This window comes from Phyllobates terribilis, unplaced genomic scaffold, assembly GCF_046119375.1.
Source record: "Phyllobates terribilis strain yellow unplaced genomic scaffold, ASM4611937v1 Scaffold_13__5_contigs__length_258822181, whole genome shotgun sequence".
NCBI classification, from domain to species: domain Eukaryota; kingdom Metazoa; phylum Chordata; class Amphibia; order Anura; family Dendrobatidae; genus Phyllobates; species Phyllobates terribilis.
In genome coordinates, this window is record NW_027362773.1 from 218,314,606 (window position 1) to 218,326,911 (window position 12,306).

The following is a 12,306-nucleotide window of genomic DNA, read 5'->3' on the forward strand; positions in this document are numbered from 1 at the left end:
CTCTGTGTGTTATATACACTATGTACTGTATATGCCCCTTCTATCTCTGCCCTGTGTGTTATATACACTATGTACTGTATATGCACCTTCTATCTCTGCCCTGTGTATTATATACACTATGTACTGTATATGCCCCTTCTATCTCTGCCTGTGTATTATATACACTATGTACTGTATATGCCCCTTCTATCTCTGCCCTGTGTATTATATACACTATGTACTGTATATGCCCCTTCTATCTCTGCCCTGTGTATTATATACACTATGTACTGTATATGCCCCTTCTATCTCTGCTCTATGTATTATATACACTATGTACTGTATATGCCCCTTCTATCTCTGCTCTGTGTATTATATACACTATGTACTGTATATGCCCCTTCTATCTCTGCCCTGTGTGTTATATACACTATGTACTGTATATGCCCCTTCTATCTCTGCCCTGTGTATTATATACACTATGTACTGTATATGCCCCTTCTATCTCTGCCCTGTGTGTTATATACACTATGTACTGTATATGCCCCTTCTATCTCTGCCCTGTGTATTATATACACTATGTACTGTATATGCCCCTTCTATCTCTGCCCTGTGTATTATATACACTATGTACTGTATATGCCCCTTCTATCTCTGCCCTGTGTATTATATACACTATGTACTGTATATGCCCCTTCTATCTCTGCCCTGTGTATTATATACACTATGTACTGTATATGCCCCTTCTATCTCTGCCCTGTGTATTATATACACTATGTACTGTATATGCCCCTTCTATCTCTGCCCTGTGTATTATATACACTATGTACTGTATATGCCCCTTCTATCTCTGCCCTGTGTATTATATACACTATGTACTGTATATGCCCCTTCTATCTCTGCCCTGTGTATTATATACACTATGTACTGTATATGCCCCTTCTATCTCTGCCCTGTGTATTATATACACTATGTACTGTATATGCCCCTTCTATCTCTGCTCTGTGTATTATATACACTATTTACTGTATATGCCCCTTCTATCTCTGCCCTGTGTGTTATGTACACTATGTACTGTATATGCCCCTTCTATCTCTGCCCTGTGTATTATATACACTTTGTACTGTATATGCCCCTTCTATCTCTGCCCTGTGTATTATATACACTATGTACTGTATATGCCCCTTCTATCTCTGCCCTGTGTATTATATACACTATGTACTGTATATGCCCCTTCTATCTCTGCCCTGTGTATTATATACACTATGTACTGTATATGCCCCTTCTATCTCTGCCCTGTGTATAATATACACTATGTACTGTATATGCCCCTTCTATCTCTGCCCTGTGTGTTATATACACCTATGTACTGTATATGCCCCTTCTATCCCTGCCCTGTGTATTATATACACTATGTACTGTATATGCCCCTTCTATCTCTGCCCTGTGTGTTATATACACTATGTACTGTATATGCCCCTTCTACCTCTGCCCTATGTGTTATATACACTATGTACTGTATATGCCCCTTCTATCTCTGCCCTGTGTATTATATACACTATGTACTGTATATGCCCCTTCTATCTCTGCCCTGTGTATTATATACACTATGTACTGTATATGCCCCTTCTACCTCTGCCCTATGTGTTATATACACTATGTACTGTATATGCCCCTTCTATCTCTGCCCTGTGTATTATATACACTATGTACTGTATATGCCCCTTCTATCTCTGCCCTGTGTATTATATACACTATGTACTGTATATGCCCCTTCTATCTCTGCCCTGTGTATTATATACACTATGTACTGTATATGCCCCTTCTATCTCTGCCCTGTGTATTATATACACTATGTACTGTATATGCCCCTTCTATCTCTGCCCTATGTGTTATATACACTATGTACTGTATATGCCCCTTCTATCTCTGCCCTGTGTATTATATACACTATGTACTGTATATGCCCCTTCTATCTCTGCCCTGTGTGTTATATACACTATGTACTGTATATGCCCCTTCTATCTCTGCCCTGTGTATTATATACACTATGTACTGTATATGCCCCTTCTATCTCTGCCCTGTGTATTATATACACTATGTACTGTATATGCCCCTTCTATCTCTGCCCTGTGTATTATATACACTATGTACTGTATATGCCCCTTCTATCTCTGCCCTGTGTGTTATATACACTATGTACTGTATATGCCCCTTCTATCTCTGCCCTGTGTGTTATATACACTATGTACTGTATATGCCCCTTCTATCTCTGCCCTGTGTATTATATACACTATGTACTGTATATGCCCCTTCTATCTCTGCCCTGTGTATTATATACACTATGTACTGTATATGCCCCTTCTATCTCTGCTCTATGTATTATATACACTATGTACTGTATATGCCCCTTCTATCTCTGCCCTGTGTATTATATACACTATGTACTGTATATGCCCCTTCTACCTCTGCTGTCTGCGCTTTCCCGGATGACCCATATACCCATCACGCGCTGATCCTCTATTACAGCGCAGCAGCGCCCTCTCTGGTCACGCACCGCTGACACCGCCCCCTGCACATACGACGCTGGATTCCCGTGACGTCACTGGGCTTTCTTTCGCGCTCCAAAGAACTTTATGGTGTTGTTGCCATGACTCTGCTCAGCTCCGTGGGATAATACCTGACGTCACACAACTTCCGCTTTGAGAAAGTTCACGGCAACTTGTGAGCGCTGCAATGTTTATCATCATCTCTCTGGGCCGCTACCTGGGAGGGCGCAGATGAGAGAGGGCGGCGCGGGGAAGGTAAGGCCGGTGACACTGCGGGACCGGGATGTGACAGGACCGTGGGCTGTACGAGGACACGTACGAGGGCTGGGCAGGTAGGTGCCCCCTGTGTGAGCCTGCCTCCCTGTTGTCTCCTGTCTGCACATCCGCCCTCCCTGTGCCGGCTCCCCTCTCCATAGATTCTTATAAGCACCAGCTGCCATCTCCTCCTCCCCTCTCCATAGATTCTTAGAAACACCAGCTGCCATCTCCTCCTCCCCTCTCCATAGATTCTTAGAATCACCAGCTGCCATCTCCTCCTCCCCTCTCCATAGATTCTTAGAAACACCAGCTGCCATCTCCTCCTCCCCTCTCCATAGATTCTTAGAATCACCAGCTGCCATCTCCTCCTCCCCTCTCCATAGATTCTTAGAAACACCAGCTGTCATCTCCTCCTCCCCTCTCCATAGATTCTTAGAAACACCAGCTGCCATCTCCTCCTCCCCTCTCCATAGATTCTTAGAAACACCAGCTGCCATCTCCTCCTCCCCTCTCCATAGATTCTTAGAAACACCAGCTGCCATCTCCTCCTCCCCTCTCCATAGATTCTTAGAAACACCAGCTGCCATCTCCTCCTCCCCTCTCCATAGATTCTTAGAAACACCAGCTGCCATCTCCTCCTCCTGTCCACAGATACTTATAAGCACCACCTGCCATCTCCTCCTCCCCTCCCCTCTCCATAGATTCTCATAAGCACCAGCTGCCATCTCCTCTCTCAGTAATGTGACAATCTTTTGTCACTGACTACAGCTTGTACGGATGTGACTTCAGAGTGAATGATTGCTCCAGGAGGAGGGAGAAGCAGAGTTCTGTGCTAAGATCTATTACAAAGTTGCTTATTTTTATTTTGTGTTCTATTGATTTATGAAGGAATATAATTGAAGTAATGGTTACTCTTTAAATGGTTTGGACATGGGACATGTTGTCTGCATATGTCATCATTGTCAGGATTAAAGATTTGGTGCTGTGTAGAGATGGCGGCTACCAGAATGTACTGCACCCATGGGACTAAAGATCTGAGAGCAATCGGTGTGTGAAAGATGCGGGTCACAGCGGTGAATGTGGCCGCAGCCAGGATTGGAGAGGTGGCCCGGCTTGCTCTACTCTCCATTGTTTTCAGTAAAGGCTCATTCAGCAGCTGTCAGGTCGCTTATATAGCACCGACCTATTCCACAGCTCATTACAGACATCATCATCACTGTCCCCATTGCGTCTTACAATCTACATTCCCTATCATTATATCTTTGGAGTGTGGGAGGAAATCGCAGTATACGCTGGGAACAGTGCTCTTACACCAGCTGGAGAGCTACTAACCAGAATAAGACTGCGAACTTCACATCAGCATCTGCTGATTGGCTGCAGCTGTCACGTGACATAACGAGCGCTATGTGACTGCTGGCGGACATAAGTATGTGTTTTTGTTTTGTGAGTGATACTCCAGTTCTTAAAGGGGTTGTCCAGGAGTGCTAGCTGCCTGTTCTACCCGGCGCTGGCTCAGAGGGCTTGTGGACTGCTCCTGAAGGTGATTCTGTTGCTCCACATCATCAGAGCTTCTCTTCCTCTTCCTGGATGTGACTGCAGACTTCATGCTGGTTGACAGCTGGCTCCCTGCAGTTGGGCATCCGCTGTCATGCCCTGTCAACGAAGCGGAAGAGGCCACTGCTCTGTCTGTCAATGTGATGCAGCAGGAGCCACTGAATCGCGGGCAGGCACGGTCTGTGACCTCCCTGTGCCGGCAGAGATCGGTGCCAGGCACAACAGGCAAAAAAAATGGAATTGTCCTGGATAACTACTCTTAAAATAGGGTTGTATACTAAAGGGAATCTGTCACCCCTGGGAGATATCAGACCTCTACTATGGGCATACAGGGTATAGAAAGGTAAATCTATACATACCTGTATGGCCCATGGTGGAGGTCTGAATGCAGAGAAATTAAGTTTCATAAAATGTTTTCACATGCTCCCCCGTTTGCTTATCTGTTTTGTCCACAATTATGAGTGGAATTTCTGAAAGACTAGGACACCAGTTGGGGTTCGGACCACCACTCTCCACTGTGGCCACAAATGAGCACTTGAATTTGTGGAAACGGCTGCAACCGCATGTGCTTAGGTATGAGACTTCCATAAATGTGTCTGAAAGACTATAGTCAACAGACACATGAAAACTCCGACCATGGATGACAAAAAGGAGCGAAGGCGTGCAAATAAAGATATTTCATCAAGTGATAATATCTAATTTCAGGAACAAGACAGGTGGGCACAAAAGGGGTCAGTGCATAGCTCACACAAATATACAATCAAATGTATACAGCCATAGGTCCAAAAAATATATATTCAGTATAGTAATTGATTTACAGGACAAAGAGAATGTTGTAATAGTAAAAAGATTGATACAATCCACATCAATTGTATATTACTATAATCACAAATAACCATATTTCTCTACAAACCACAAAGATTGTGAATAATCATGGCACAAAAGGCGATGTAAATCAGTACTCAACGCTCCTCTTCTCGGCTGATTCTTCACAGATACAGATGAGCAAGTCAATTTGCAGGACATTGACCCAGCGATGAGGTCAGTAATGTGGCAGCTGGACAGGAGTCTTGAGAATGGCCTCTGATCTGCTGCCTCTGTGGCTCCTCTTTTGGTTAGCTGGTCTAGTGCTATGTCATCATTGTGGCATAATGTACACATGGCGTGGCATCAGGCTGGCTGCCGGCAGTTAGGCGGTGGATCGCAGAGCTGTTAAGCCATCTTGGCATACTGAGCTGGCCATCGGACCGGGATCCTGCAAATTAATTCATATCCGGGTCTGCCAGCTACAGTAGCATGGTCCAAGAGGCTTCTGTCAGCGTTAAGCCACGGCTCCTCTATCAGTATTTAGTCAGTATTCGGTCAGTATTTTTTCTCAGGAGTGGGAGCCGAAACCAGGAGTGGGTGATAAATACAGAATTGATGACTTGTTTCTATTATACCTTTTCTTTGATTGTTCCTCACCTGGTTTTGGCTCCCAATCCTGAGAAAACATACTGACCGAATACTGATAGTGGGGCCGTGGCCTTACACTGATGGGTATAATGCATGTGCATTGCAATGCATTATATCAGCAATCAAAGTAATAAAAGTTAGAGGGACTAAGTTACAAAGGGAAAAAAATGTAAAAATATAAAATAAAGCTCAAAATAAATGAAAAAAAAAAATACTGTACCAATAAATATGTATATTTATGTAAAAACAAACTAAAAAGGACACATTTGGTATCGTGACGTCGAGAACAACTCTACCTGTAAAAATGTCACACTGGTTAACCCTTTCATTCAACATAGGTTTTTTTAGGTTGGTAAAAAAAAAACCAAGGCAAAAAACTATGCGTTTTCATCATACTGACGAACAAAAAGTGGAATAAAATGTGATCAAAAAGTCTAACGGAAATAAAGATGGTATCACTGGAAACTAGGGCTGTGGAGTCGGTAAGCCAAAACTCCGACTCCTCAGTTTCCATGAGACAGAGTCCACGACTCCGACTCCCTCATACATGGCTCATGTGTAAGTGATAAATTTACTGCAGCACAGATTCATCTCAGCTAAAAGTCTAGACCCTCAGATCAGGAATAGGACAGACATTTATAGGACATTTCATAACTTTCCCAAATTCTTATGAAAAAATATTCCCCACAAACTTCCATCGAACTACTGTACCCAATTTATTATGTATTTTAGGAGTCTGAGTCGGTCCATTTTATACCGACTCCGACTCCACAGCCCTGTTGGAAACTTTATCTTGTGCCGCAAAAAACGAGTCAAATAGCGTTCCTTCTGTTCAGAGTCTCGCCATTTGCCTAAGCAGTTCTGCACACCCACATATGGGGTATTGCCACATTCAGCAGAAATTGTGTGATAAGTTTTTGTGCCGTTTTTACCCATCTTCCCTAGTGAAAATATAAAATCTGGGGCTAAAACAACATTTTTGTGGTGGAAATGTAATTTTTTTTCTTTACTTCCCAATGGTATAAAACTGTGAGTCACGTGGTGTCCATATGATCACTGCACCCCTAGATGAATTCATTGAGAGGTGTAGTTTGTAAAATGGGGTCACTTACAGGCGATTCTGCTGTTCTGGTACCTCAGGGATTCTTCCAGTTGGTCATGGCACCCGCAAACCATGACCGTAAAATCTGCACTATAATATGGCACTCCTTCCTGTCTGAGCTTTGTACTGTGCCTGAAAAGTATTTCCCGATTTATATGTAGGGTATGGGCGCACTCAGGAGAGATTGCACAACAAACTGTGAGATCCATTATTAAGCCCTTATAAAAATTAAAAACTTGGGGCTAAAACAACATTTTAGTGGTAAAAATATAATTATTTTTTCTTCACCGCCCAATGGTATACATTTCTGTAAGGCACATGTGGCTCACTGCACCCCTAGATGAATTCTTTGGCGGGATGTAGTTTGTAAAATGGGGTCTCTTAGGAGGGGTTTCTGCTGTTCTGGCACCTCATGGGCTCTACCAATGTGACATGGCACCCTCAAACCAGTTCAGCGAAATCTGAACTCCAATATTGCTCTTCTTCCCTTCTGTTATTTGCACTGTGCATCGAAAGTTATTTCCGACCTCATATGGAGTATTGGCGTACTCAGGAGAAATTGCACAACAAATTGTACCTTTCATTTTCTCCTATTATCCCTTTTGAAAACAGAATCATAGAATCATAGAATGGTAGAGTTGGAAGGGACCTCCTGGGTCATCTGGTCCAACCCCCTGCTCAAAGCAGGATTCACTAAATCATCTCAGACAGATGTCTGTCCAGCCTCTGTTTGAAGACGTCCATTGAAGGGGAACTCACCACCTCTCGTGGCAGCCTGTTCCACTCATTAATCACCCTAACTGTCAAAAAGTTTTTTCTAATATCTAATCTGTGTCTCCTCCCATTTAGTTTCATCCCATTGCTTCTAGTCTTTCCTTGTGCAAATGAGAATAAAGATGATCCTTCTACAATGTGACAGCCCTTGACATATTTGTAGACAGCTATTAAGTCTCCTCTCAGTCTTCTTTTTTGCAAGCTAAACATTCCCAAATCCTGCAACCGTTCCTCATAGGACATGGTTTGCAGACCAGTCACCATTCTGGTCGCTCTTCTCTGAACTTGCTCCAGTTTGTCGATGTCTTTTTTAAAATGTGGTGCCCAAAACTGTACACAGTATTCCAGATGAGGTCTGACCAAAGAGGAGTAAAGACCGATAATGACTTCACGTGATCTAGACTGTATGCTTCTGTTAATACATCCCAGAATTGTATTTGCCTTTTTTGCTGCTGCATCACACTGTTGACTCATGTTCAGTCTATGATCTATTAGTATACCTAAGTCTTTTTCACATGTACTGTTGCTTAGCTCTATTCCTCCCATTCTGTATATGCTTTTTTCATTTTTATTGCCCAGATGTAGTACTTTGCATTTTTCCCTGTTAAAAACCATTCTGTTGGTTGCTGCCCACTGCTCCAGTTTATTTAGGTCTTTTTGAATCCTCTCTCTCTCTTCTCTAGTATTAGCTATCCCTCCTAGCTTTGTGTCATCAGCAAATTTAATCAGTTTACCCTCAATTCCTTCATCTAAATCATTGATAAAGATGTTGAACAATACAGGTCCCAGGACGGAGCCCTGTGGTACCCCACTTGAGACATTCATCCAGCTGGATGTGAAGCCATTTACAACCACCCTTTGAGTCCGATCACTAAGCCAGTTATGAATCCACCTAACAGTTGCCTGGTCCATTGCATACTTGGTCATTTTTTCAATAAGGATGATGTGAGATACTTTGTCAAATGCTTTGCTGAAGTCAAGATATACTATATCTACAGCATTTCCCTGATCCACCCAGTCAGTGATTCTGTCATAGAAGGAAATTAAGTTAGTCTGACATGACTTGTTAGTTACAAACCCATGCTGACTCTGGTTAATCACTTCATTCTTATCCATGTACTTACATACATGTTGTTTAATAATTTGTTCAAAGATCTTTCCTGGTATAGAAGTCAGACTCACCGGCCTATAGTTCCCTGGGTCCACCTTCTTCCCCTTTTTGAAGATAGGAACAACATTTGCTCTTCTCCAGTCTTCTGGGACTTCTCCTGTTCTCCAAGAATTTTCAAAGATTATGGAGAGTGGTTCTAAAATTTCTTCTACAATCTCCTTCAGTACTCTGGGGTGTAATTCATCTGGACCTGGAGACTTGAACTCATTTATGTTAGCTAAATATTCCCTCACAATCTTTCTGTTTACTGATAACTTGGATTCCTCTATTCCTTTAAAAGGACAGTGAAGATCAGTTGATGTTACATTTTCTTTCTGAGAGAAAACAGATGCAAAATAGGAATTAAAAAGTTCGGCTTTCTCAACATCCTCTCTTACCATTTCTCCATTTTCATCCTGTAAAAATCCTATAGCATCTTTGACTTTTCTTTTACTTTTGACATACCCCCAAAATCCTTTTTTATTGCTTTTGACATCTCTTGCAAGCCTTAATTCATTGTCAGCTTTAGCTAACCTGATACGTGCCCTGCAGGATCTGCAGACTGCATTATAATCTTCTTTAGATATGCCTCCCTCTTTCCATTTAATAAACATTTCTTTCTTTCTTTTTAGCATGTGTTTAAGTTCTGTGTTCATCCATCCTGGTTTCCTTAAATGCTTCCCATTCTTCCTACTTTTCGGGATTGTTAACGATTGTGCTTTGAGAATCTCATTTTTAAAAATTTCCCATCCTTCCTGGACATTTTTGTCCTTAAGGACATCCAGCCATTGGATCCCTCCTATTCTCTTTCTGAGTCTCTTAAAATCTGCCTTTCTAAAATCTAACCTTGAAGTTTGAGTCTTCACATGTCTTCCTCCTCTAGTTATCCAAAATTCTATAATAGCATGATCGCTGCCTCCTAGGGTCCCAGCCACCTTTACCTCCTCAACCATTTCCTCCCTGTTTATAAGGATTAGATCCAAAGTAGCAGATCCCCTTGTTTTCTCCCCTACCTTTTGGAAGATAAAGTTGTCCGCAAGAGAGGATAAGAATTTGCTTGACCTGTTAGTTTTACTTAAGAGAGATTCCCAACAAATGTCTGGATAGTTGAAATCTCCCATGACCACTACGTCATATTTTTTGGAGAACTTGGTCATTTGATACATAAAGAGTTCATCCATATCTTCAGCTTGCCCAGGTGGCCTGTAGTAAATGCCTACAATGGTGTCCTTTCCGTTGTTCTCTCCTTGTATTCTTACCCAAACAGTTTCCACAGAACTCCCAGTCTCTGAAGCTTCAATCTCTGTGCAGATATACGCTTTTCTAACATACAATGCAACACCTCCTCCTCGTTTATCAAGTCTGTTTCTTGCAAATAAGTTGTATCCTTTTAGCCTTTTATTCCAATCATGTGTATCGTCCCACCAAGTTTCAGTGATTCCAAAGACATCATATTCCTTTTCCTGCATTAGTAGTTCCAATTCTCCTTGTTTGTTGCCCATGCTTTGTGCATTTGTATAAAAACATTTTAGTTTGTGATTGGTTTCTCTTCCTCCCATATTTTTATTATTTAGATTTTTTTGTCTTTGTTCTTCTTTTCCACTTCCAGTAGCAGAGATCTCAATAGTATTTGTCAGCTGTATGGCTTTTTCTGGCCTTTTGCTTCCCTTCCCACATTGTTCTAGTTTAAAGCTCTTCTGATGAGTGTAGCAAGGCGACTTCCAAATACATGTTTTCCAGTCTTTGTAAGGTGCACCCCATCTCTAGCAAGTAGTCCATCGTATAGGTAATTCATTCCGTGATCCAGAAATCCAAATCCTTGTTGACGGCACCATCGACGTAGCCAGTTGTTCACCTGTAGAATCTTATTCCACCTCATTGTTCCATGGCCATCCACTGGGAGGATGGATGAGAAGACCACCTGCGCTCCCAATTCTTTCACTTTCTTGCCTAAGTCTTCAAAGTCACTGCAGATGGTTTCCAGGTCCTTTCTTGCGGTGTCATTTGTCCCCACATGTATTAGCAGGAATGGGTAGTGATCTGTAGGTCTGAAGAGTCTTGATATCCTGTCAGACACCTCTTTAATTTTTGCTCCTGGAAGACAGCATATTTCTCTTGAGGTTATGTCTGGTCTGCAGATAGCGGCCTCTGTTCCTCTTAACAGGGAATCCCCCATGACCACCACTCTCCGTTTTTTCTTCACAACATTCTTCTTTCTCCATCCAGGAGGATTCTGAGGGCTTACAAGGTTATTCATTGCTGGCAAAGTCTTATCTTGCTGTATTTCTTCATGGTTCTCCTGTGTGAGAGCCTGGTACTGGTTCCTGAGCAGTATGGGTGCTGACTGCCTCTCGATCCTCCTGCTTCTGTGGGTCACATGCTTCCATTCCTCTGTTTCGTCAGGTGCAGTTCGAATTTCTTCTCTTTCTGAATCATGAAGAGATAATTCTGCTCTGTCTAAGAACTCTTCACCTTCCTTAATGATTTTCAAGGTAGTTAACCTCTCTTCTAGATTTCGCAACTTTTCCTCCAACAGGGACACAAGCTTGCATTTCTGGCATGTGAAGTCTGGCTTTTCCACTGGCAAGTCTGTGAACATGTAGCAGGATATGCAGCTCACCAAATGGCTCCTGGACTCTTCCATGTTCTTGTTGTTAATGTTCTGAAAACAGTGAAAAAAGCTTAAAAAAAAAGCTTCAAAATGCGCGCGCCGGTAGGCGCGCGGTTTACCAATGTCCTCTTTTCAGCTCCAACAGCCAAAATCCAGTGTTCTTTGAGCTCGCGGAGACTCTTCACTTACCCCAAAATGCAGTGGGAATATGCAAATTATCTCCTCAGGACTCCTCCCCTGGTTTACCGATGTCCTCTTTTCAGCTCCAACAGCCAAAATCCAGTGTTCTTTGAGCTCGCGGAGACTCTTCACTGACCCCAAAATGCAGTGGGAATATGCAAATTATCTCCTCAGGACTCCTCCCCTGGTTTACCGATGTCCTCTTTTCAGCTCCAACAGCCAAAATCCAGTGTTCTTTGAGCTCGCGGAGACTCTTCACTTACCCCAAAATGCAGTGGGAATATGCAAATTATCTCCTCAGGACTCCTCCCCTGGTTTACCGATGTCCTCTTTTCAGCTCCAACAGCCAAAATCCAGTGTTCTTTGAGCTCGCGGAGACTCTTCACTTACCCCAAAATGCAGTGGGAATATGCAAATTATCTCCTCAGGACTCCTCCCCTGGTTTACCGATGTCCTCTTTTCAGCTCCAACAGCCAAAATCCAGTGTTCTTTGAGCTCGCGGAGACTCTTCACTGACCCCAAAATGCAGTGGGAATATGCAAATTATCTCCTCAGGACTCCTCCCCTGGTTTACCGATGTCCTCTTTTCAGCTCCAACAGCCAAAATCCAGTGTTCTTTGAGCTCGCGGAGACTCTTCACTTACCCCAAAATGCAGTGGGAATATGCAAATTATCTCCTCAGGACTCCTCCCCT

General features: G+C 42.8%; 1 protein-coding gene across 3 annotated transcripts in view; it reads left to right on the forward strand.

The window, feature by feature from the left end:
* Positions 1-2,566: 2,566 nt before the first annotated feature.
* The window catches only part of PSKH1 (protein serine kinase H1), a 33,910-nt gene continuing 24,170 nt past the window's right edge, over positions 2,567-12,306 (forward strand). For 2 of the 3 annotated variants that reach the window (XM_073659302.1, XM_073659301.1), the window contains exon 1: positions 2,567-2,860. The gene's annotated coding sequence lies outside the window, so the exon portion shown is untranslated. The remainder of the gene's footprint in view (positions 2,861-12,306) is intronic. The other variant, XM_073659303.1, reaches the window with a different exon arrangement.